Below are 25,466 nucleotides of genomic sequence, written 5' to 3' on the forward strand. Positions count from 1 at the left end.
GTGTTCTAAATTTTTTGGTGGACCGAGTTGAACTCGATTGGGTTCGAGGAACATCCAGTTGTTCATGTTGTTGGCTGTTTCGTTCGCTGTGTTCGTGTTCGTGCTGACTAAAGATTTGCTGAACAATCGAGAGATGGTTGAAGAAGAGTTCTTCAAAGGTACGCATACTCTATCCCTAGTATCTTCTTATAGCATGCTTGTAATTTTATAATTATGCATAATCTATTCGTTTTCGTTTAAGACTATAATTGTTATATATTCTCAATGGGATTTGGAATGTTCCACTTCCACTGCTTATGGAGATCTCTATTTTGATTTTCTTCAATTGGTATCAGAGCCAGGTTGTTATGATATTTCAAATTCCATTGCTGTATTGAACTTTCTTTACAGTCGTGGTGGGTTTTAAGTTTTCTACAATGAGTTTAAGAGTTAAATGTATTTGTGGATGTATTGATGGATGTTTATGGGATGATTGCCTCTATTTAAAGCTTTTTTTAAGTTTACAAAATGTTAATTTGTAAGGACCTCTATGTTTTTGGGCATAATTAACAAGCAATCGAGCCTGTATTCAAAGTGTTTGAAGTTTTTTTAATTGTTCGTGATGAAGTTTCGAAGCATGGATATGTTGTTCTTATCGAGAAAGAATACCAAAGGTTGATCGCATCGTGTAGCCCAAGCTAACCAATCGTTCAGATTTGGCTTAATGATCGTGTAAAAAAGTTCTACTTGATCGTGTAGCATTTACGATAGCTTATGCTAAATGATTAAGTAAAGAGTTTAATTTATCGTGTAGTGTTGACTACTCGATCGCGTGTACGTTTGAGGTAAATGATCGCATAGAGTATTTGATGCTCGTCATTTAATAGGTGCACACACTAAATGATCGTGTAGTCCAGTATGCTTCATCGCATAGTCCTGGCTTCACAATCACCCGGTATACGATACTTGATGCTTGCTCAGGGATCGTTTAGACAATTATGCTTCACCGTGTCGTTTTCATCTACTTGATCGTTTAAGGCATGCGTTATACGATGTGCATTGCACGATCGCGTGACCTTCATGCTTCATCACAAAGTCAAAGGTACCCGATCGTTACTAAACAATCGTTTATGCTCATACAGCATTGCTAAACAATCACAAAGAGCTGTTACACGATCAAGGAGACACGGCTTCGTCTGGACAGTTTAAGACCCGGATCGCTTGTTTGAACCGGTGGACTCAATGCTCTTTGTAATAATTAGCTTTATTCTTGAGGATTTGAGGCTAATTATCTTGGTCCATCAATTTTTACTTGATGTACATGAGATGTATGTTTGTTTATATGCCATAGTGTATGACATATAGACTTAAAACCCACCTTAGGTTATGCATTTTATTCATGCATCATATATTTTAAGTGTTATAATATAGTAAATGACATGATGAAATTACAAGAAAGCATGACCATGCATCATATAAATAAGAGTTATATTTATACATGCATTAAGCATATTCATGCATCATCTTTATATTATAAGAGTTATAGTATAAGGGTGTATGAGAGCATGTATGCTTATTTCATTACTTTGTTATATAAGAGTTATATACAAGTAGTAATGAATGAACAATGCATGGAGCATGATACTTAGGCTTATTTATAAGAGTTATGAATGCCTTTTGAATGTGTTACTTTGCATTGTGAATGGTTTTAGTTGCTTCCTGTTATAAGAGTTATAATGGAAATTAAGACTAAAATCAATAAGAAAGAGTTGCATGCGAACTTAGGTGAACTCATGTTTTAAAAGGGTTTTAAAATTTGATTGAGATAGACCTAAGTTCATGGTTCTAATAAGATTAGATACCTAAGTTTAATCTTTTAAATCAGTTTAATAGGATTAAATTGATTTCCATAAAAGATTAAATTTGTATTAAATCTATCTATAAGGGATCTTTTGTCTAAGACGGGTTCTGGCTAGGCTGGGGTATTTAAGTTGACGGAAACATAACACCCCTACCTGGGAACCTATCTAGAAATGTGAATTAGATAGATTTGCTGCAAGCATGCAATAGTTGATCAAGGACTTCATTAAAGAGTTTAATGAATGATGATCAAAAGTTGTTTAACTTTCCAAAGTAAGAGATACTTTTGGACAAACCTAAAAAGTCACTTAGTTAAATCTTTAGCCGTGTTTTTTTCTAAGTAAACTAAACCCTAGGTTTAAATACTCAGTGGGAGGAAAAGATATATATGTTATGTCAATTCCACTCACGTTTCTTCCTTAATGTTCACATGGTGAGATTCATGCTTGGCCTTGTGGTGCCCTGGGAGCATCCCCCTTCATATAGTGTTTGCATGAGTCAATATTAAGGTGGACGGAGAAAGTATTTGTAGTAAGTGGATAAAGGATGTGTGTCAACATGTCCTACGGTCTACTTCATTGGTTTGCACTGTGAGATCTTCTTGCATGGCCTCGTGGTGCCTTGGGAACGTCCCCCTTTGGATGGTTTGTGTGGTTGATCAATATCAAGTTGAACTCCAGAAATGGATAGGGTCGCTTTAGTTTTTGCCCCAATCTGATTTTTCTCTTCGGATTGGCTGCTTGGGGCAGAACTCTAGGATCTAATGTGAAGGGTCACACTTACAGAAAATTGTTAAACAAGTTAATGTTTTCTTAAGCAAATCAATTATGGCTAGTTGTTATAGGAACAAGAGATGTTTTGGTGTTAACGACTGGCTGAGAGTGTCTCAATTCAAAGGAGGGATAAATTGACTACCCTTCGGTGGCTTTTGTCCTAAACCACAGAAGCGTCATTGCAAAACTAGATGTCACATGAGGTTCATTTAGATTTTGCTAAACCTGATTGATTTTTTTTTTTATGAGTATTTGCTAAAATCTAATGTAGATCAATATGTTTGTTTTTTCAACAATATGTATAGTTTTCCGTTAGTTGCCTCTTTTAATTTAAATGATTAATACATTGGAAAGAGTCTCTTAAAACATATTTCGTGGTAAACGACCTCGAGTTTGTCATGGTTGAGAAGTGTCCTCAAGTTCTGATCCTTGATGCACTGCGAAATTTTTGTAATGCATATGAGGTGTGGATGAAGGCTAATTTGATGGCCCGACTTCACATTTTGGCTAGCATACCTGATGCATTGACCAAAAGGGTTGAGAACATGGTCATTGCACATTAGATCATGGACTTGTTGCAAAAATTCTTTGAACGTCAATTCCCACTTTTTAAGCAAAAAGGGATGGATGACAAAGAAATCAGTAGTGTCAGTTCCCAAGAGAATCTCCAGTCTTTCTTGAATGTCAAGGGACTAAAAGAGAAAGCAATTGTTGCTGACTCAAATAAAGTTCATTGATGAGAATTGTTCTCTAAAGTGGAACTTGGAGCTTATTTAGGTTCTGATACTGATCCCACTACTCTCCAGAAAAGGAAGAAGTCTAAACACAGTAAATGTGATTTATTTGTCTTGGAGACGTGTTTGGTAGAGAATGATGATTCTTCTTGGATACTTGATTCAGGTGCTACTAATCACGTAAGATGGAGAGTTGACTCTATGAGTCTGTATTGGTGAGGTTGTGTCAGCTGTTGCTATAGGCAGGCTAAAGTTATTTTTGGACAAGAAACGTTATCTATTACTGGATAATGTTTATGTAGTTCCTCATATCAAGAGAAACTTAATCTCAGTTTCTTGTCTGATTGAACAAGGTTATACCGTCTCCTTTTCTGAGAATAAAGTGTTTATGTTCAACAATGGTATGGAGATTAGTTTTGATTCAATTGAAAATAACTTGTATGTACTACGATCGTTAGTCATAAAATCCTTACTTAATACTGAAATGTTCAAAACAGCAACAACTGCGAAAAGACCAAGGGTTTCTCCTAAAGAAAACGCCCATCTTTGGCATCTAAGATTAGATCACATCAACCTCAATAAAATTGAGAAGTTGTTGAAATGTGAACTTCTAAATGGTTTAGAAGAAAATTCTTTTCGATATGTGAATCATGCCTTGAAGGCAAAATGACCAAATGACCTTTTACTGGAAAAGGTTATAGAGCCAAGGAGACCTTGGAGCTTATACATTCAGACCTCTGTGGTCTGATAAGTGTTAGAGCTCGAGGTGGGTATGAATATTTCATCTCTTTCATAGATGATTATTCAAGATATGGGTATCTATACCTAATGCAATATAAGTCTGACGCCCTTGACAAGTTCAAGGAGTATAAGGCTGAAGTTGAAAACTTGTTAGGGAAAAAGATAAAAACACTACGATATGATCGTGTTGGAGAGTATATGGACTTAGAATTCTAGAACTATATGATATAACATGGAATCACGTTCCAACTCTCAGCCCTAGTTACACCTCAACAGAATGGTGTATCAGAAAGGAGAAACAGAACCTTGTTGGACATGGTTCGGTCTATGATGAGTTATGCTCATCTTCCATACTCGTTTTGGGGATTTTCAGTGGAGTTTGCAGTTTATATTTTGAACAATGTTCCCTCGAAAAGTTTTTCTGAAACACCTTTTGAGTTGTGGAGAGGCCGTAAAGATAGTTTACATCACTTCAGGATTTGGGGATGTCCGGCCCACGTGCTAGTGGTTAACCCTAAAATGTTGGAACCGCGTTCGAAAGTTTGCCTCTTTGTAGGCTACCCCAAAGAAACAAGGGGTGGATACTTCTATGATCCAAGTGAGAAGAATGTGTTTATGTCAACAAATACTATCTTCTTGGAAGAAGACCACATCAGGGATCATAAGCCACCTTAAGAGGTTGGTCTTGTCTCAAGCATTGTACATTGACAAGATGTTGATTAGGTACTCGATGAAGAATTCCAAGAGGGGTTTATTACCCTTCAGGCATGGAATTATTTTGTCTAGACACCTCAAGAGGTTGAGGAAATGAGACGAATTCCCTATGCATCGGTTGTTAGATGCCTCATGTATACAATGTTATGTACTAGACTTAACATTTGCTATTTGATAGGGATTGTCAAACGATATCACTCTAATCTAAGATTAGATCACTGGACGATGGTCAAAACAATTCTCAAGTATCTTCGGAGAACGAGAGACTATATGATCGTGTATGGAGATAAGGATTTGATTCTTACAAGATACGTAGACTTTGACTTTCAGTCTGATAAAGATTCTTAGAAATCAACATCAGGGTTAGTGTTCACTCTGAATGGAGGGGCTGTAGTTTGGAGAAGCATCAAGCAAGGATGTATCGCAGACTCCACTATGGAAGCTGAATAGGTAGCCACTTGTAAAGCTGCTAAAAAGGTTGTTTGGCTCAGGAAGTTCCTTACAGATTTGAAAGATTTTCCAAATATGTCTTTGTCGATCACACTATATTGTGATAACAGCGGAGCTGTGGCAAATTCTAAGGAACCTCAGAGTCACCGAAGAGGCAAGCATATTAAACGGAAGTATCATTTGATCAGGGAGATTGTACATCGCGGTGATGTAATAGTCACGAAGATCGCGTCGGAGCACAACGTTGCTAATCCATTTACAAAGGCTCTTATGGCTAAAGTGTTCGAGGGTCATTTGGGAGAGTCTGGGTCTATGGGACATGCAACACCTTGTCTAGGGCAAATGAGAGATGATACTGGGGTATAGAGTATGCCCTAGTTTATTTTATATTATACTATTTTTATGTATTGTACATTGATCTCTCGAGGCATTAGGACAAGTGGGAAATTGTTAGGATTGGTGTACTAATTCTCCCGATGGTCTCATAGTTTGTAAACATTCATACATTATTATTAATAAAATAAATTTTATTTTATAAGCATTTACTCAAATCCAATAAACTAAGATCTTTGGTTATTTCATGTAACTTAAGCATGTATGTGAGACATACAAGTGGATCATGCCTTAAGTAATAACCTAAATGGTCTGTAGTATAAGGATAAAGGAGGGATACCTTATCTTAGTGACACTATAGATATAGCCCGCTTTGTAGATGTTTACAAGTATTGTAAAGTGCTACAAATGGTCTGATCTTGACTATTCATATAAAGACATATGAGCGGAGGTGTCCTATACAAAGAGTTTGTATAAGATCGGACCACGAGATGATTAATCTCTTTATATAACGCTGTTGATAATTGAGATTAACATTTCACTAAAATGACCGTAGGTGACATGATCTTAATCCTAGGTGAGTTGGGAACTTCTACCTGTGAGGGTAATCCTTTGATTAGTATGGGTGAAAGTGGCCAAATTGCCAACTCAACAAGCCTACCTTTGTGGGGATTCGTCTGATTGGAGAGTTGGGAACTCAACTAAACAAGACGAAATTAACTCCTTCCCCGAAGCATGGATAAGTAGATAAATTACTCCCTTAAGGGCTGATTCCAGGTCTTGAACATAGTACCCATACCCTCTCTTTAGAAGAGAGGACTCAGTCATAATAGGACTATGACTTATTGTTCATTAGAGGAATCAATGGTACTTAAGGAGTTAGATGTAACTACATGGGCAAAACGGTAAATTGGCCCAACTGTACTTACGAGCGATTTGTGAAGAGTCATCGCACTGTTGATTGGTCATATGGACACAGAAATATATCTGTCGTGCGAGTAGTGCAGCTGTCGGTCTTTAGTGGAGTGACCAACAGTTAAAGGATGGTGGATCACATGACTAAAGAGTTTAGTCAGTTATTCATGTACCGTTGGAGCTTCAAGCTATAGATCCATGAGGTCCCCTTGGTAGCTCAATGGGTTCAAGTTGAGAATAAGATTTTGGGTTGATTTGAAGTGTTCAAATGAACAAGAACAAATTCAATTATATGTGATATAATTGATATGATGTATTAGATACATTAATTGGAGAAATTAATATAAATACGATTTATATTAAATACCATAAAATAGAAAAATAACTATGGTTTATATGTTTCCTATAATGAAATATTAAAACTATAGGTTATAAATATAATATGATAAGTTGGTTATCATATTTATTTATAATATGATAATTACTTCTTTTTCTCTAGTAACCAAATTGAGTGGGAGGTTATTAGAAGTTTTGTGGTAACCGTGAGATAAAAAGAGAAATTTTTTCCAAAATTAGGCAGTTGATTCATTCGAAATTGATCTCACGAAAAGGGCTATCAAGTAAAAAATGTTTTTAGTAAGCAATAGCATTGAGAGCTTACACGATCGAGCTACGGGTTTACTATACGATAGTTACTTGTTTGATCTTTGCAACAAGATCGAGTAGCAAAGTCTATACGATAGGCTTTATCTTTTAAACGATCGAGTACGTCGTCTATACGATAGATAGTATTCATCTCCCACTTACTCGATCGTATACCTCCTGTCTTTCTCAATCCAAGATCTTACCGAGCCCACAACTCCTAGATTCTCACACTGAGAATACCAAGGTAACCATTGTGGTGGTGTTCTAACTTCGTTCATGAATCGAGTTGGACTCGATTGGGTACGAAAAGAATCCGTTGTTCGTGTTGTTGGTTGTTTCGTTCGTTGTTTTCGTGTTAATGTTGACTGAACGATTTGTTGAACAATCAAGGGATATTTGAAGAAGATTTATTCAAAGGTATGCGTACTCTATCTGTAAGACCCTAACCCTTAACGTAGACTGTATTAGGTTAGGATAGAGAAATAAGTTGTGGTCAAAGGGGTTTGTCTAGAGAGAAGGGTTTTGGGCAAGTAGCCGTTGAAGGTTAAATTGAGATAAATTGACATAGGAATGCGCCAATGGGTGGTGATCGGTCATGGACATGGTGCGCCAAATAGGGTGTCATTAGGAATTAACTAAGTGGAAGTTACCTAGGTCAAAAAGGAGGAAAAAAATTCTAAGTGTTTAAATGGATTGCTTAGTAGCTTGAAATAAGCCATAACTAGTGAAAATTGGGTTAAGTATATGTCAAAAAGGAATGATGAGTTGGTTGCCAAGGCAGAAATGGCTTAAGTCCTAGACAATGCGTTGGCCTTGTGCTAAGTATTGGTGATGTGCCATGCGGTGGCCATGAACACTTGAGAGGTTATTTGTGCATTGAAAGAGGTTATGGTATGGCCGAGAGGAAAGACTATGCAGGGACAAGCATGCGGCAGCCAACGTCTTGGGAGGTTAGTAGAGCATGCAGACGTAAGTGCTAGGCGCAGGTCGCTCGTGTAGTAAATAAGCGATACTAGGCGGCGAAGGTATGCGTCGATGCTACGCGGCGATGGTATGCGTCACGATGGATGCGGCGATGCTATGTAGCGAAGGGATGCGACGATGTTACATGATGGATGCGTTGATGCTACGCGATGGATGCGGCGATAAGATGTGTCAATACTATGTGATGGATGTGGCGATGCTACGTGATGGTATATGGTGATGGGATGCATCGATACTATGCGATGGTGCTATGCGGCGGCCTTGCTAAAGGATGAGCTAGACGATGGAACAAACTATTGTCCTTGCGTTGCTAAGGCTTGCGGTAATAAGGTTTTGAGGATTGGTTGCATTGGTCTTAAGCAAGAGATTAAAGATATCGACAAGCAACAAGGACATACATGCGTTGGTCATAAGGGATGCGATGGTGAACTAGATCATGAGGTCTTGAGTTGAGAACCAAGTCGACCTAAAGGTTGTTATGCGTTGGTAACATGCTATGTGCCAAGAACATTCGAGGCATGTGGACACCTAAGACAAAGCTTGAGCAAGTAGTATACGGTGAAAGAGGGATGGTCATAATCCTAGGCGAGTGCATAGGCCAAAAGTAAGCCATGCAGGAGAGGAAGGTATACGGCCAAGGATGCGATGCTTGGAATTTTGACTCAAGTGATGCGTTGATGGGAAAGACTCGAGTTAATGATGGCTAACCAAGAAAAGGATATACATGGCCAAGCCATAAGGTTAAGATGAGCTTTGCGAGCATCTAGCATATGCGACCAAGTTGTACAAGGAACGGTTGCACAATCAAGGTTAGTAGGTCGCATATGAGGAAAAAGTGTTATACGGCAATGGTTTAAAGAGACACCTCAAAGGCGCAAGGATTGGATGGACGCATACGCTAAGGGGGGTGTCCGAACATGGTGAGGTTTCGGCAATCGGATGGATGCATATGTAGTTAACTGCATTGGTGATTGGATGGACGTAAGTTGGCTTGCGATAATGAGAGTATGGAATGCGCCCATAAGTGATGCTAAATCATCCGGACATATAATCTTAAACTTTAAGCAAATGAGGTGGCCCAAGGACATTGCATGCAAAGTAATTCTTATCTACTTAAGTAGGAGGTGTACGGTTAATATTACATATAAAGTAAACATTTTCGTTGGCAAACCAAGATTTAAACAACTCAAGGCCTTGCTGGTAAGGGATTAGTGTTGGCAGCGTGAGGGAAAGGCATTTGGATTTGAGGTGTCGCATGGAGAGGAGCCCAGGTTATCTATAAATAGGGAGGCTTGGCGTGAGCAATTTACTTTTGCCATTTCTAAGTTTCAAGTTTTAAAGTCTTAAATAGTGAGTTAAGAGTAAGTTCTCGGGCTGCCGTCACATTTGGAGTACGGAGGAGACAGAAATTGTGTTGGCAAGGTGAAAAGCCAAACTGCCACTCAAGCCAGCACACGCCCAACGCATCATACGGACGCCGCGATCATCAGCGCAACGCATTGCGCGCGAGCCTTCTGCGCGAGGTTGGATGTCGTGGATGCTACCCAGCCCCTGTGTGTGTGCGATTTCGCCTTGTCACAAGCAGCAACACCCGGATTTGGTCAGAATAACCTCTAAACGGGCTGTTTTGAAGATTTTGGCCGAAATTTTGTCATTTTAAGTAGGGTAAGCTAGTAATTTTGGTATAAAAGGATATTTTGGATATTTTAAAGTTATTTTGTGAAATAATGGTATTAATTTGGAATTTCATTGAAAATGGGAGAAATTTCAGGAAAACACTTCATAGGTAACTTGCAGTGGAAAGCCTTGCAAAAACTGTGAGTAGTTATTGTATTATTGTATTATTGATATATTTCTATATATATAGGTAAATATATATAGGGGATAATAGTAAACCGGCATGAACAGAGATGCATGTTTATTGTTACTATGCTTGCTCAGATATTACTTGTATGTTTGTGTTGGAAACTGGAATTATACCCGGGATGTATAGTTAGCATGTTTGAAAGGGTACTTGGCGGGAAAATATAGTCGGCTTCGGTCGGTGGGAAATCATAGTCGGCGATGACCGATAGGAAATATAGTCAAGTTACTTAAGCATAGCTAGCGGGAAAGAAATAGTCGATGTGCACATTGGCGGGAAAATAGGGTATAGGGAAAGTTTCCACAAGAATTGTTGTTATGTTGCTTTAAGGTACGTTCATGCCTGAAATAATCAGTGGTATAGCTGGAAATGTTTGACCAGTGGATGAGCTGGGGATAAATCAGTGGTCTGGCTGGAGAAATAATTGTGAACCATTGGTAATGTACTTATTGATTATATATTAATTTCCAAAAGTATATTTCTATAGTCAAAGTTATTGTTTATTTAAAGGCACCACTCAATGGGCTTTATAGCTCATGCTTTCCAAATGTTTTTCTTTCCCCCCAGGTAGCAGAGCGAAGCATTCAGAGAAAAGTCACCAAACCACCAAACACCAGGACTTTGGTAATCTTTCAAAGCATAACTCGGATGGGGTAGATGAAAATCAGTAGGATAGCTAAATCTTTTGTGTAAAAATTATATGAATATTGTAGACATTCTAGAATCTTAATCCTTAATAAAATAAATATAGATATATTATTTGTCCTAGTGGTAAATTGGTATATCTTCACGCTCTCTTCTGGGTCTTGGGCTAAGGCTCGGGAGGGGGTGTGACACTATCCCTTGTATCTTCTTATAGCATGCTTGTAATTTTATATCTATGCATAATGTTCGTTTCCGTTTAAGATTGTAATTGTTATATTCATTCTCAATGGGATTTGGAACGTTCCACTTTCCGCTGCTCATGGAGATCTCTAATTTGATTTCCTCCAATTAGACTACCATTTGGAAGCTTTCTGTAGTAGTCACAAAGATCATATAGGCTCTTCACCTAGGAGACTTTTTCAGCCCATATGAGGACCTATTTAGCTTATACACCAGTTCTATCTTTCCTTGAAACTCAAAGCTCTTAGGCTGCTCCATATAGAGTTCTTCCTCAAGTTTCCATGTAGGAATGTTGTATTAACATCCATCTGCTCTAATTCAAGATCTTCACAAGCCACAATCAAAAGAAGAACCCTAATTGATGTGTGTTTAACCACTAGAGAGAAGATCTCCATATAATCTATTCTCTCTTTCTACTCAAAACCCTTGGTAACAAGCCTGGCCTTATATTTCACAACTTGATTGTTTTGTCTCAAGTATTTCTTCTTATTAACCCACTTACTAGAAATAACTCCTTTGTTAAGTGGTCTATCAGTTAGCTCTCAAGTTTCATTCTTGTAAAGAGAGTCTATTTCGCTTTTCATTGCTGCAAGCCATTCATTCTTCTATTTACTATTTAAGGCTTACTAAAAACTGCTAGGTTTTTCACTGTCATCAATATCATCAATAGAATGATTAGAAATGCAATCAGCACTTGCAAATCTAGAGGGAAGTCTGGTGGTTCTTTACTGTTTAGGGCTTCCAAGACCGACACAATATGAAAAGAAAAGAAAAAAATAAGAAAAATGAGAGAAAAATAAGAATATAAGAGACAACTCCTCTGACCAGCAAAAGTTAAACTTAGCTGAAAATCAAGAGTTGAAGTTGAGATTGGCATACAACCGTAGTTGGATGTTTGCATGAAACCCATGGGAACAAGCCAAAACAAAGGATGTAACCATGATCAACAGTCTCTAATAAAATGACGCAAACTAGACTACCGCAAACAAACGCATCAAGTTGTTTTTGCATGAAGAGGTAAACATTCTTTTCAAAACAAGAAAGGATTTTTTTAGAAGAGATATATTGTATAAAAGAATAAAGTAGAGCATGTTTATGAATTATCAAGGATAGAAAGAAATTGCGTTGTTAAGTAATGTTGCCTAGGTGGAGCATTCAGAGAAACCAATCGACGCAAAATAAAGATAGAAATTGAGCAATATTGCCTTAGTTGAAGATATGCTTGAGGACAAGCATATATCTAAATTTGAGGATGTGATAACTTGTAGAAATACAAGTGATTTATATTGTTTTATTTAGATATTGCGGTAAAAAGAAAGAAAAATTGCGTCGATAGTATAGAAATTGGCTAAGAAATGCGAAAATTATAAAATATCGTCAATACACCCACTAACACCATTGTGATGGTAGAATAGAATGTTTCTGTTTCTGTTTTGCAGGAAATCAGTCACTGCATGCGTTCATGGCTCAAAAGCAAAATAAACAACGCATCTACATCGCATTGCACCCATCAATCGAGAACGAAGAGATGATCAACATAATGACGGTGCATGCGAAAATTGATCAAGAGCTCTAGCGATCAACGCAATTTCAACCGCATGCGGTAATAAAAAAACACCTCATGCGGAGATCGATCGAAGATGTAAAGAGCAACACATTTGTGAAGGATTCTGACAAATGTATAGCTTTCAGTTGTGCATTTCTGATGGATTGATTACGTAACAGAAGGAAGATTCACTTCGCCATTTCAGAAACTACCATAACCATACAGTGGGGACCACACATTCAAAGAGTCAAGCCTCACCTATAAATAGCTTCTGCAAATTCACTGAAAAATATACATGAATACATAGATACGTACATATATTGATTCTGAGAGAGAGACTGGTCTGAAGCGACTGTCCAGAGTAGATCCGGGATAATCAAGAGACAAGGCCGAAAGGTGAGTCTCCGAGCAAGGAATCCTTCCAATCCCCGCCGTTGAAGCTATGTGCGAAGGTCATTTCTACTAGGAGAGCAAGCCTGAGAGGGAAGCTCTCTATCTCCGTCCGGAATCTGTGTCAAGACGTTGACACTTTTTCTGTATTTGTTTCTAATCTCTATTTCATCATCTGTATTCACCTTTTCTCATCTTTCATTCACACCATGTATCAGACGCTTAATCGTAGTATTAAATGTTATGATAATTACCATTGTCATCTCTCTGTCTCTTTTCATTAATCCATAACCTATTTTCTCCATGATGTTGTCCTAATTCCCTGGGTAAATGGCAAGAATTAAGTGAGTAAGTTAATTTGTGTTAAGAAAACAATTAAGTTTAGCTAAAGCATGCTCGACGGCATCTTCACCTGTAAGAGCAGAAGTGAAGATGTTATTCTGCCTATCGAAAGAGGGTTGGAAGAATGTGTTAACTAAAGTAAGAAATATTTCCAGAGATGGAAACAACCTTGCGTTCATTACGTTCATCCATATTTCACCATAGAGATATGGGAAAGCGGCCGATCACCGAGAGGTGTACGCCAAGGGAAAGTGGAATCTTAGTTGCATCTTTAACGCAATTGACAAACTTGCGATGTTTTTACTATTTATTCTTCCTCTCTTTACTTCATCCATAAAGACTTACCATCGCATACATCGATTCTTTGTACAACTTCACAGTCAGTTCTCGACCTCAGTATCATGTATCATGTATCTTATATAATGTATCATATTAGTTTAGGATTTTATTTTATCAACGTAATTTTTACTTTCACCACAATTTACATTTCTGTATAAATCAACATTCTTTATTCATTGTAAAAATCGGTCGCAAGTATCACATAAGTAATGCATTAACAAAAATAATCCTTGTGTTCGACCTCGGATTATTCTGAGAAACTTGCGTTGGAATTATACTTGGTTTCAGTGCAAGGAAACTTGTGACACACATTACTCCATCGCATATTATGAGCATATCATTAACAGCGCATATATTTAGACGTAGTATCGCATAGAAACTCTCTTTATCGCAAAAGAACTTTAGCGCATATTTAGCACGTCATTCATTTCATTCATTAGCCATGCATTAGAGTAGATAAAGAGATTAAATTTCATGTCATCAAGTTTATGGCGTCGTTGTCGGGGATTGGTAACGGTTAGTGTTGAGTATTTTTGTGATATTTTGCAGGACAATCCTCTTTGTACTGTCTGTTTAATGCGAAGAATGAGCTGATGGTTTATGAGTACTGGAACTGATCCAGAATTCAAAGCTGACCTAGAGATCAAGTGTACTTTTCGCGCAAGGGCACGCCAGAACAGATCAACGCGAAGAAGAGTCAATATGGCAGACAATAATAACGAGGCACCCGAAAGAACTCAAGGGGTAAACCGGCCAGCGCAAGATCTCATCTTCCTTGCTGCTGACCGCAATATCCCAATGAGGAACTATGCGGCGCCCAATCTCTATGACTTCTCGCCTTGAATTTCATGTTCAATAGTTGAGGAGAATGCACGTTTCGAGATAAAGCCGATTATGCTCCAAATGATACAAAACAAGCGGCAATTTGGAGGTCTACAAGGTGAAGACTCGTATGCTCATCTTCCAGCTTTGTCGAGATGTGCAGTACCTTCTCCATCCCTGGCGTCACCCTAGAAGGTATTAGACTTTATCTCTTCCCATATACACTAAGGGATGAAGCTAAGAGGTGGGCTCATTCATTGGAGCCAAACGAAATAACGTCCTGGGACCAGTTGGTGGAACGGTTCATGAAGAAGTTCTTCCCTCCAGCAGTCAACACAAGAATCCGAAAGGATGTGTTGAACTTCAAGCAAATGGATAACGAGACTCTGAGCACCGCTTGGGTGCGGTTCAGAAGGTTGGTGAAGAATTGTGCGCATATTGGGATACCCGATTGCGTTCTAATGGAAGCATTTTATAACGACCTAAATAGATCAATGCAAGTCGTTGCTGATGCCTCCGCAGTGGAAGGATTTATGGATAAAACCTACACAAAAGCCAAGGTCTTTCTTGATCACATATCATGAACACGGATGACTGGGTGGACGACGGGTACAAAGGAAAAGGCTCCGAGAGAAGAAGAAACGATAACACCATTGTACCTGCAGATACAATGACAACTTTGGCTGCACAGATGGCCGCGGTGACCTCCCTTCTCCAGACGATGACACTTAATCAAGGTGCCCTCTCTCAAAATTCAGCGCAACCAATGCGCCGGCACAAGTGGCCGTAATAAATTGTGTCCAATGTGGAGAGGGCCATGCGGTAGAAATGTGCCCATCAGACCCCAACAATTGTTTGCTATCCAAAATAATACCTACAGCAACACTTATAATCCTGGTTGGCATAATCACCCTAACTTCGGTTGGGGAGGAAATCACAACCAAGGGGGCTCGAGTAACCATCAGAACAGCAACTCCGGGAATTGAGGAAATCCTCCACCTTTTCATCAAAATCAGAACCAGAGTCTTCAGAGACAACCGCAAAACCAGCCGTCCTCCTTAAACACCTCTGGAAATTCATTGGAGTCCCTGCTCAAGCAATAAATTGAGAAAAACGATGTTGTAATGTAGTCGCAGGCGTCTTCAATAAGGAACTTGGAGATCCAAGTTGGGCAACTGGCAACCGAACTTCGCAATAGAACACCTGGAATGTTGCCAAGTAATTTCGAAGCCCCAGGATCTCACGGGAAGGAACAATATCCGTGATGACATTGTGCGGGCAAGCTTGACCGCTTGCAAAGGTGTGGATTGCGGTAATCATGAAAAATCATCTTTCAATCCATGTCTCTAACATGTATGTTTAAATTGCTTTCTTAATTGCTTCATTTATTGCTTTATGAATTTCGTCATTTATTGTTTCCTTAAACTAGCTTTCATTGCGTTATGATTTCACTTTTCATTTAATCTGATTGCGTCAATTTCAGTGCTTTGTTCAATTCCCTTTCTTTTCCGTATTAATTGCGTTATTCTTAATTTTCGTGAATGATTAATAAGAAGAAAGTAAATACCGCAAAGTTCTAGCGACTTGCGTTGATGAAAATAATAATAATAATAATAATAATAAAATTCAACATCCGGTATGCATTGCGATGATGGGTGCATCTTGCGATGACGAGATACACTTTGTATCCATTCTACCCAACTGCATTGCGCTGAGGGGTGTGTTACGCTGTATGTATTTTTCGCCCATCCTTAGCGAAACGCACTATGTAGAGGTAGTGTTGCGCCAGTAGAAATACAGTGCACCCGTCCTCCAGGCGTTGAGTCGGGGGGTGTATTGCGCTAATACATGCGTTGTTGCCCGTCCTCTGCAAATATGCATTTGTGTTAATGGAGGCATTGCGTTAATCTTAACCTTGCGCCCATCAGAATAAAACATAAAAGATAAATTATTTTTGCAAATAGAGTAGTCCAATCGTTTAGGCTTCCAAGGAAATGATGATTTCCCAGATGAAATGACGTACTTCTCTGCTAATTCATAAATGAGAGGAGTGCGGCGGCAGGCTTTTTGGTACCTCGAGGCCTGCCACACAGAATTTGTGTTGGGCCCATCAAGGCCCAACTTATAAATTTCGTCCTCCCCCTTCTTAGGTCGTCTATTTAAGTCTTTTGGAAAACGAAACCCTAGCAGAGCCTTTGCATACCCAGACTGCAAACTTTCTTCCTAAAACCCTAAGAACCTTCCCAGCTCTTTCACTCAGTACAACCATGGCCGATCAGTCTTCCCATTCATCCTCTTTACCCTCATCACCCTCATCAGCACAAATCACTGCAAAGAAGGCGACATTCCTCGCAGCAAGCCGTCGCCTTGCCGCCCAACCAAAACCCATCCCTCGAGTCGCCGGAAAACCTCAGCGAAAGCCTATAGCAGCCGCACCACTCTGCATTAAAGAGGGGCAGAGCACGGAGAGTGTCCCACTCCCAACACTGTCTTCTGAAAGCGAGAGAAAAAGAAGAGACGATAGTGAAGTGTTCAGGAGTATTTTGAGTAACATGGAGAAGGAAGGAAGGTTTCCCAAAGCAGGGGTTGTTAATCAGCCACTACCTTTGGAGGAGGAGATGGAGGAAGCTTCAAGAAGGAGCGCTCTGGCCATTTCAAATCCTAAGGAAACTGTTCAAACAGAATCCTATGAGGGACCCATCAGGGTTGCTTTGGAGGAAGCGGTGGCGAAGAAGCAGCCTGAAATGGTTGAGGAGAAGAAGAAGAAGAAGATCAAGGAGAAGAGGGCAGAAGGTGATGAAGAAGCCCGACCAAGAAAGGAGAAGAAAGAAAGAAAAACAAATGAGATGAGGGAATGCAGACGAGAAGAGGACCACCTGAAGAAGAAGAAGGAAGAGAAGAGAGAGGGCTGAGATCCCAGAAGTCGACGAAGAATCCACCACCATAAAGGTGGATGAGGAGGTGTCAGCGCAACAAAAGGAATCGGTGCAACCTGAAGAGGAAACAACGCAAATAAGAGCGGTTGTGATTGATGATGGAGAAGATTCAGACATCACCCCCCTCATGTGGCGTCGCAAGGAGAATGCGCCGCAAGGGTCAACAGTCGACCCACAATTTTTACAAAGTACATAGAAGAGAAGGAGAAGAGAAGAAGAGAGGAGGAAGAAAAACAAGAGAAGATGTTACGGGCACAACAAATCATCGTAGAAGGCGAGTTAAGAAGAAAATTACATGATGAAGAAATGCGCTGAAACAACGCAATCTCGGCAGAAGAGGAAAGAATAAGGCTCGAGGAAGAACAACGCATTTTACTGGCCTCGAAGCAATTTGAAAGAGAAATAAGAGAAGAAGAGGAGGAAGAAAAGAAGAAGAATGAAGAGAAGGAGAAGAAGCGCAGAGCAAATGTTCAGCGCATAAGATAAAAGAAGAGCAAAGAAATTGCAGAGTGGGAGAAGGAAGAACAACGCAAGGAAAGGGAAAGGAAACAAAAACAAAGATCCCGCCTTGCATTGATAAAAGAAAAGGGCAAAGCAATAGCGGAAAGTAGTGAGCCTGCGTTGGCCAAAGGACGCCCATCAAAGAAGAAAAAGAACGATGACATGGTGATGGAAATGGGGTTCTTCCCTGTGCCAATGCCACTATCGGTTTTGATCATAAGTCTTGTATTAGAGCATGGATGGGAAACATTTTGCCAGTGCCCATCCATTGTAATTCCAACGGTAGTGCGAGTTTTCTATAATGGACGACTTCATGGCACCAAAGATGCAGTGATCATGAAAGGAGAGGTAGTGCCTTTCAGCGCAAAGGACATCAATGAGTTATATCAAATGAAGGACATCCCGGATGCGCCGGTTAATTAAATCATTGATGATCCCATAGAGCAACAAATGGAAGATGCGCTGAAGATATTAACACAACCGGGCACTCAGTGGTCGGACTCCTTAAAAGGCATCAGAACCCTTGTGTCCAATAAACTGCTTCCAGAAGCGCGACTTTGGGTATATTTGGTGAAACGGCGACTCATCCCGACTTCTCATGACAAAACAGTTTCGAGGGATAGAGTAATGGCTACATACTACATCGCACGTGACATTCCAATAGATGTGGTCAATTGATCGCAAGGCAGATTCGAGGTTTTATGGGGCATATAAGAAGCCAATTTCTTCCCTTGGACACTCTCAAGCTTATGCCTCTCATTAGGAGTGGGTATCGAAGAAGAACCAATGCCGGAAGTACATGGTCTCATCAACATCAATATTTTTAGAATGCTTCTCAAAGATTCCCCACATTGCCTCAAACTTCCACCTAAAAGGCCCATCATCGATTTAAATGCGTTGCAGAAACCATAGCCCAAGAAATAGCACAAGGTTGACAAAGGAAAGGAAAAAGTCCAAGAGCCATCACCGCAAGATCAAGAACCCTTGGACCCTTTACCTTTGGTGATTCGCCCTTCAAGCCCTTCTATAGAACCCCTCTCCCCACTCCCCAAACATTTCACCAACCTCCTCATTGCTCCTGCTTCACCCAATGTATATCTAATAGCTCCTTCCTTCCCTTCGTCTTCATCGCAATTTTTCCCTCCACCGCTGCATATTGATGACCCACGTGATTTGGGTAAAGGCACTTTTGCCCAACCCCAAAACATTGATGGTGAAACATCGCAGATGCAGCCCACCTTTGATACCCTAGCTGCTGAACTTACTGATATGCATTCTCTTCTTTCTCATCAACATGATTATTTCTACCAGCGAATAACGGAGGTACACGAGCGACAAGAAGAGTTGCAATGCAGTGTTGCGATGATAAGGCAGGTGTTGATCAACATTCAATGCAATATCTATACGATCCACCTGAACCAAAGACAAGTAGCAGAGTGCAACCATGAGTACTTCAACTTCTTGATAGCCTATCTCCATGGTCTCATGGTGCCTCCGCACTTACAGCAACATTTGCACTTTGAAGCAGCTCCTCGTGTTCCTCCACAAAATCCTCCTCCTGAACCTCCTCCTCAATGAATCTACAAATTCGTTTGCGGTCATTCTTTTATTTTTAATTCACTTCATTATTTCTATGTATAGAAGCTATTTCTTGATTCTTTGTACATGCTCAAATTTTGTATTGCGTTATTTGTAATTCTTTGTATACTTGGTTAATTTTTAATATAACCGAGTAAAAATTCTTTCCGTATATGTGCTCCTCTTATTTATCATCCTTTGTCAATCATTGCGATGTTCTTTATCTTTTATCTTGCGTTATTCATTGTGCTGCCATGATGAGTTATGTGCATACCTTTAGCAACCTTTCCTACACTTTGTGTTTTCTGACTAACACTTAGATAATTCGTAGCAATAGCACTGCTTTACCTTTTATCCTTCAAGACTCTGCTCAAACCTTCTTTTCAAAACTTTGACTAAGTGCTTGTATATTCTGTCGAAAACAACGCAATGAGAACCATGTGCATCTCTAAATTTGGGGGTGGGGAAGGTCTGAGCAGATGCGACCAAGTGGATACGGTCATTAGAAAAATGCGTTCATTGTCAAAAAAAAATCATACAAACTCTAATGCCAGCGTAAGGAAAATTCCAAAACAATCCCAACCTGATAAGAGTTAAGTCGTGAAAGGAACCTGCTTGTAGTTGGCTGTTTGCATGACACCCGTGGAAGTAAGCCAAAACGAAGGTAGGTTTCCAAGAACGACGCAATATGAAAAGAAAAGAAAAAGAAAGAGAAATAAGAGAAAAATAAGAATATAAGAGACAACTCCTCTGACCAACAAAAGTTAAACTTAGATGAAAATCAAGAGTTGAAGTTGAGATTAGCACACAACCATAGTTGGATGTTCGCATGACACCCGTGGGAACAAGCCAAAACGAAGGGTGTAACCATGATCAACAGTCTCTAATAAAATGACGCAAACTAGACCACCGCATACAAACGCACCAAGTTGTTTTTGCATGAAGAGGTAAACATTCTTTTCAAAACAAGAAAGGAATTTTTTAGTAGAGATTTGTGGTATAATAGAATAAAGTAGAGCATGTTTATGAATTATCAAGGATAGAAAGAAATTGTGTTGTTAAGTAATGTTGCCTAGGTGGAGCATTCGAAGCAACCAATCGACGCAAAATAAGGATAGGAATTGAGCAATATTGCCTTAGTTGAAGATATGCTTGAGGACAAGCATATATCTAAATTTGGGGGTGTGATAACTTGTAGAAATACAAGTTAGTTATACTGTTTTATTTAGATATTGCAGTAAAAAGAAAGAAAAGTTGCGTCGATAGTATAGAAATTGGCTAAGAAATGCGAAAATTATAAAATATCGTCAATACACCCATTAACACTATTGCGATGGTAGAATAGAATGTTTCAGTTTCTGTTTTGCACGAAATCAGTCACCGCATGCATTCTGGCTCAAAAGCAAAATAAACAACGCATCTACGTCGCATTGCACCCATCCATCGAGAACGAAAAGATGATCAACGCAATGACGGCATATGCAACAATTGATCAAGAGCTCTAGCGATCAACGCAATTTCAACCGCGTGCGGTAATAAAAAATAACACCGCATGCGACGATTGATCGAAGATGTAAAGAGCAACGCATTTGTGGAGGAATCTGACAAATGTACAGCTTTCAGTTGTGCATTTCTGACGAATTGATTGCGTAACAGAAGGAAGATTCACTCTACCATTTCAGGAATTACCATAACCATACAGTGGGGACCACATATTCAAAGAGCCAAGCCTCACTTATAAATAGCTTCTGCAAATTCACTGAAAAATATACATGAATACATAGAGACGTGCATATATTGATTCTGAGAGAGAGACTGGTCTGAAGCGACTGTCCAGAGTAGATCCGGGATAATCAAGAGACAAGGCCGAGAGGTGAGTCTCCGAGCAAGGAATCCTTCCAATCCCCGTCGTTGAAGCTTTGTGCGAAGGTCATTTCTACCAGGAGAGCAAGCTTGAGAGGGAAGCTCTCCTCTCCATTACTTCCACACGCTGGCAAGCACTATCTCCATCTGAAATCTGTGTCAAGACGTTGAAACTCTTTATGTATTTGTTTCTAATCTCTATTTCATCATCTATATTCACCTTTTCTAATCTTTCATTCACACCATGTATCAGACGCTTAATCGTAGTATTAAATGTTATGATAATTACCATTGTCATCTCTCTGTCTCTTTCCATTCATCCATAATCAATTTTCTCCATGATGTTTTCCTAATTCCCTGGGTAAATGGCAAGACTTAAGTGAGTAAGTTAATTTGTGTTAAGGAAATAATTAAGTTTAACTAAAGCATGCTCGACGGCATCTCCACCTGTGAGAGCAAAAGTGAAGTTGTTATTCTGCCTATCGAGAGAGGGTTGAAAGAATGTGTTAACTAAAGCAAGAAGTATTTCCAGAGATGGAAACAACCTTGCGTTCATCACGTTCATCCCTGTTTTACCATAGAGATATGGAACGTGGTTGATCACCGAGAGGTGTACGCCAAGGGAAAGCGGAACCTTAGTTGCATCTTTAACGCAATTGACAAACTTGCGATGTTTTTACTATTTATTCTTCCTCTCTCTTCTTCATCCATAAAGACTTACCATCGCATACATAGATTCTTTGTACAACTTCACAGTCAGTTCTCGACCTCAGTATCATGTATCATGTATCTTGTATAATGTATCATATTAGTTTAAGATTTTATTTTATCAACGTAATTTTTACTTTCACCACAATTTACATTTCTGTATAAATCAACATTCTTTATTCATTGTAAAAACCGGTCGCATGTATCACATAAGTAACGCATTAACAAAAATAATCCTTGTGTTCGACCTCATATTATTCTGAGAAACTTGCGTTGGAATTATACATGGTTTCAGTGCAAGGAAACTTGTGACACGCATTACTTCATCGCATACAACAAGCATATCATTAACAATGCATATATTTAGACGTAGTATCTCATAGAAACTCTCTTTATCGCAAAAGAACTTTAGCGCATATTTAGCACGTCATTCGTTTCATTCATTAGCCATGCATTAAAGAAGATAAAGAGATTAAATTTCATGTCATCTGGCTTCCCTGTTTTTCTATCCTCAAGGCATTCCTTTTTCCAGTGAATGTGCAGTCCTGATCATCAAGCATGCCCAAAGAGATGAGATTTCTCTTAAGTTTTGGAACATGCCTAACATCTCTTAAGAGTATTTCCCTGTTGTCTGAGAGTTTTAATAGTACTAAGCCTCTACCAATGATTTCAGATTCATTGTTAATTCCCATGTAAATTGAGTCCCCTTCCTCTGATTTGTAGTCGACAAACCAACTTATTTTGGAAGTCATATGACAGGTACATCCTGAGTTTAAGACTCAGTCTCCCTCCTCAGTTTCAGAGTCCACAACTTTCTTATTTGCAGCAGCAAAAACCTCAGTATAATAAGTCCCCTCTTCAACAGGCCTCTGATTCCTCCCAAACTCCCTTGACTTCCTTTGATCATCACTTCTGAAGTCTCTACTTCTAGTTGAGTCATCTCTACCATATGGCTTGTACCTCTTATTATCATCTCTTTTGTGGTGTTTTCACCTTTCAGGGAAATTTCTCTTGAAATACCCTTCTTTATGGCAGATGAAGCACTTTAAGACTGGCCTCTCTCTGTGATTTTTCTGATTCTTATTGAAAGACTTTTTCTTAAACTGATACTTACCTTTTGTGAAAAGAGATTCAGCACCACCAGCACCCTTGCCTTTTGCTTGGAGCTCTAGTTCCTACTGCTTAAGGCTGTAATGACAATGTCTAATGTCATAGCCTGTCTACCATATTTCAAAGTTGTTCTGGCCTCTTTATAGGTGTCATGGAGTGAGTTGATCAGCAAAGTAGCCTCACTTTCTGCTCCTAGTTTCTCCCCTAATTGATTAAATTCATTTGTAAGTTTTTTTAATACATCTAAATTCTCATTCAAGCACTTGGAATGGTTCATCTTGAAAGAAAAAAGCCTTTCTCTAATGTACAACTTGATTGGAAGATCCGTTTTGTCGTAGAGAGTCTTCAATTTCTCCCAAACTTCATATGCAGTGTCTTCATTTATGACTTGTCTCAACACATTGTTTGAAATATTGAGGATGAGGGTTCCATATGCGATTTCTTCCATATTCTATCTTTCTCCAGCACTTAAAGTAGCAGGCAAGGTCTTTGGGTCATCAAGGTCTTTCAGGGCCTTTTGAGAGCTCAAAAAAGCTTTGACTTTCTTTGTCCAAAGAACAAAGTCTTCTGCTCCATTAAACTTTTCAATTTCAAATTTTGCAATGGTCATTTCAAGAACTTTAAGATTCTGTCCTGTGCTCTCTCAAGAATCTCAAGAAAACTGAATTTTGATTTCTCAAGAACTTTAAGTGAACTAAGCTTTTCAAGAATTCCAAGAAATTTTCATGTGCTCTAATACTAGTTGTAAATGGACTTTTGGATCAAATACTACAAGGCCCAAAACTGTTTCTGATGGATTGATCCAAGGAGAGAAGAAATGGATGTTGATTGTATGATGGATGAGCTGCCACGTAGCTTTACCAAATGGTAATTATTTCTTTCAGCTTATCTTTCTTTATCAATACGAGTGATAGCATTTTGATACAATTTTTTTTTTCAGATCTCTCTCCACTGTCCTTCTCTCTATTCTTCGTTTCTTTCTTTTAGCTTTATCAGTTTGAACTCAGATTCTTGACTCAATCATGGTAAAAACAACATGCAATCTCATAAATGAAAAGAGAAGAAGAAGACAAACTCAAAGAGGTATAGTGGTTGGGTGATTCTTTACCTATATCCACTCTGGAAATGATCTTCAAGCCTTTTATTCATCCTTCAAGATTACAAGTTTTAGATGCAATAAAGATGAGTATAAACTCTCAAACTCCATCTCAAAACTTTTATCTTCTGAATTATATTTTCTGTTATGTTCACTTTATCACAGAGTTTTAGTTCTATTTGTATTAGTTTATCACATATAACATAAATAACAAGAGTGGTCAACTAACAAGTTTAGTTTGTTGTAACTTTTTAACAGCTTCTAAATGTAAGTCTTGTATGGTTTGTCTTTGACAGGAGCTGTAGTTGAGCTTGGAGACAGGAGCTGGAGCTTTTTGGTTCACCTCAACAATTAACGCATTTGATTGTAGGAATTCAAGAAATTTCGCCAGTGGTTGCAAACCAAGCTAACGCAAGGGCATGCATCCAAATATGTCTGACATAGAAGAGATACATTGGTTCGCACTTTTTCTGTCAAATCACCACTTGCAGGTATGGGCATCTGACTGGTGGCATCTGAAAAGCTCTGAAATGGCAGGCAGCTGACCAAGGCATGAAATTTAATGTGAGTCTTGTCACAAATTGCTAAAGGAAACGCCTACAAATAGGGAAGCTTGCTGCCAAGAGAAGTTAGACACATGAGAAAACTTAGAGGATTCAGATAGCTAGAATCTTTGCCATTACAAGAAGAAGATAAGAGGAAAAGATCCATTGCCATCGTTGATCAAGAAGAGTTATTGGAGACTAAGCTCGAGAGAGAATTCTTTATCATCTTTTCACCAAGTTGGTTGCAATAAGAATTTAAGTCAAGCCAAAGAGAACAAGAGATTGAACTTTGCGACTTGACTTCTTTCTCTTCTTTTACTTCACTTCCATTTACCATCCCATTTGATTAAGTTAAGATTGTTGTAAACACATTTGCTATCTTTAAATTCAATCTTACATTTGATAAATCCACTTTTGATTCTCTGTTTACATTCAAATTTGTGTGTGGCTGCCATTTTTCTGACTTGTTGCATACTTGAATTCCATGCTTTAATCATCTTGATCACTTGATTGAAGTAATTACATAGCTAAACTGTCCGAGAGAGTAGGTTAACTAAAGAATGCATTGAGTCAAAGCACATAGTAGTTTTAGAGATAAAAATACCTGTGTTTCTACCATTCTCTGTCACCGGCACATGCACCTTAGAGATAAGAATACATGTGGCATTAGCATTGAGAAATGTTGAACAACACAATCTAAGGAATAGAGACATAACACATATACATACACTTGGTTTGTAAACAAGCATCCATATCATCTTTATTCCACTCTCACACCTTCACACACTTGTTCATCTAGCTTGGAATCAATGC

General features: G+C 39.0%; 1 long non-coding RNA gene across 1 annotated transcript in view; it reads left to right on the forward strand.

Moving 5' to 3' along the window:
* The window catches only part of LOC150037631 (uncharacterized), a 28,332-nt gene extending 3,270 nt beyond the window's left edge, over nucleotides 1–25,062 (forward strand). Inside the window, exon 2 of the long non-coding RNA XR_016527574.1 lies at nucleotides 24,405–25,062. This is a non-coding gene — a long non-coding RNA (uncharacterized LOC150037631). The remainder of the gene's footprint in view (nucleotides 1–24,404) is intronic.
* The last annotated feature ends 404 nt before the right edge of the window (nucleotides 25,063–25,466 follow it).

Source organism: Benincasa hispida, chromosome 2, assembly GCF_027475165.1.
Source record: "Benincasa hispida cultivar pf3 chromosome 2, pf3_genome.v1.1, whole genome shotgun sequence".
NCBI classification, from domain to species: domain Eukaryota; kingdom Viridiplantae; phylum Streptophyta; class Magnoliopsida; order Cucurbitales; family Cucurbitaceae; genus Benincasa; species Benincasa hispida.